The 1944-nt window shown below is 51.4% G+C and overlaps 1 protein-coding gene across 2 annotated transcripts in view; it reads left to right on the top strand.

The window, feature by feature from the left end:
• Positions 1 to 13: 13 nt before the first annotated feature.
• Fbxo42 (F-box protein 42) overlaps positions 14 to 1944 on the top strand; it is a 66255-nt gene continuing 64324 nt past the window's right edge. For both annotated transcript variants that reach the window (XM_005352907.2, XM_013348446.2), the window contains exon 1: positions 14 to 237. The gene's annotated coding sequence lies outside the window, so the exon portion shown is untranslated. The remainder of the gene's footprint in view (positions 238 to 1944) is intronic.

Here is a 1944-nt window from a genome sequence, read left to right as displayed (position 1 = left end):
GCGGCGGCGGCGGCGGCGGCGGCGGCGGCATCAGGGACGGCGTCGGCGGCTGTAGCCGCGGCGGTGTTTGAGTGGCGGAAGATGGCGGCTCCGGGCGGTCCCGGGTCCCGCCAGCGGTGAAGATTACCCGAGCACGGCAAGCACCGGCCTCAGGCAGAGCGGCTGTGCTCTGGCCCTGGCTCCTTCGCCGTCGTCGCCAGAGACGCCAAGCCGAGAGCGCGGAGCGGGCTGGGCCAGGTGAGGCCTCTCCCGGTGCGGGGCCGCAGCCGGGTGCCGACGCCTCCTGCGCTTTATGCCCGGGGATCCCGGGACACCCCGAATCCGGCGCGGGCTCGGTGTCCTGCGCGGGCGTGGGTCTTGGCGGGCCTGGGGGCTTGCTGTCGTCATCCTCTCTTCCCCTGGCTGAGGTGGGGATGGGTGCAGACTTGTGCCCTCTCCTCAGCAGGGCGGTTCTGGTTCTCACCCGGGCCAGGAGAGGATGCGTGGCCAGGGCAAGAATGGCTTTCGGGGTGTCATCGAGCCTCACCCCGCCCCCCTGAAACCCTTAAGTCCTCGGAGAAGAGCGGGAGACGGCTGCCCTCCTGAATTGGGGTTGCGGCGGCGAGGGGCCGGCGTCTCGGAAGCTGCAGCTGCAGAGAAATGATTTTTTGGAATCGGCTGACGAATTGAAACCCAAGCAGTTCCTTTCCTGACCCCTAGCCGTTTGGGTGTTCTCTTAGGAGTGGCAACTGCGGCTCTCCTTGCTGGAGACAGCAGTCCACGTTGTGACTGAGGAAGGCTTGCCCTGGTGAGAATTGTCTGCTCAGAACTGTGGAGGGTGGGAGCGGGTTCGTAGATCCAGAGACAACAATTGGGTGAGATCCTAATAGTCTCAGCCAAGAAACTTCAGATGCTGGAGTTGGTTCGAAACCTTTGGAACAACCGATTGCTTTGTCTGTTGGATCTTCTGAAAATAAACGCTTCGTTTCGTTTCTCAATGGCCACAATGTTTGTACTTTTCTTTGGTAGCCTTCCGGTGGATCTAGGTGCAGAACCAGACATATAGCCGGTTTTCACTTGCTGGAGGCAACACTGTACTATTTTGTTGTTGTTTTTCTTGGAACAACTTTTTGTTGTTGTTGAAACGCTAGTAATTGAGTGACTTTGGTTTTGTTTTTCGGGTAGAGAAGCCGGTTTGATGCCTGGTGGCCTTTTTAGTGAGGAAGAATGGCTTCAGCTGGAATTGTGCTCTTGTGAATTGTTGGGACCATCTCTTTTGCTTGGATACACCAAGCGTCTTTTGTAACAAATCGGGCTTTGCTTGTGCTTAAGAATGATGACATCATGGATTTAAAGGGACAAGGAAAATTGCCGGAGACACCATCACTTAGAATTCAGTCTGTAGCTCTTAAGTTGGACAGGGATGTTCTCTGTCAGATTTCTAACTGAGCTTATTCAGTTGTCTAATGTGGCTGGGTGTCTCTTCTGTTGCATGTTGATCAGTTTATATCCTATAACTGTTTGCTTTAGATAAACCCAACTTAATATAACATTAAATCTACACTGAGCCTTGAATGTTTTTTTGCACTTCAGCCAGTTTTTAAGGACAACTACTAAGTACAACTACTAAGTTAAAATGACAATTACTTCATTTAATATTAGCTAATTCTTTGGCTATCCCCCCCTTTTCTAAATCAACGTTTTCTATAGAAATGTGTAGATTTCCTCAGTATCTTTGCTAAAGCTGTAGACTTGACCTAGAAGTAGGAAATCGGAGGGTCATTCTGCGTGTTACCTGGAGTCAACAGTGGTTTGACATGTTCCTTGGTGTCATCTGCTACATTGCTGTGCTACGTAATCATCAGGTATTGATGGAACTCCGTGGCATTGTTTCAGCTTTATTTCCTTACCTGGCTTGTGTACAAAAAGAGAAAGATTAGGAAAAACAGCTGAGGATTACTTTTT

Source organism: Microtus ochrogaster, chromosome 10 (genome assembly GCF_000317375.1).
Source record: "Microtus ochrogaster isolate Prairie Vole_2 chromosome 10, MicOch1.0, whole genome shotgun sequence".
In the NCBI taxonomy this organism is placed as follows: domain Eukaryota; kingdom Metazoa; phylum Chordata; class Mammalia; order Rodentia; family Cricetidae; genus Microtus; species Microtus ochrogaster.
This window is presented reverse-complemented; position numbering and strand designations above follow the sequence as displayed.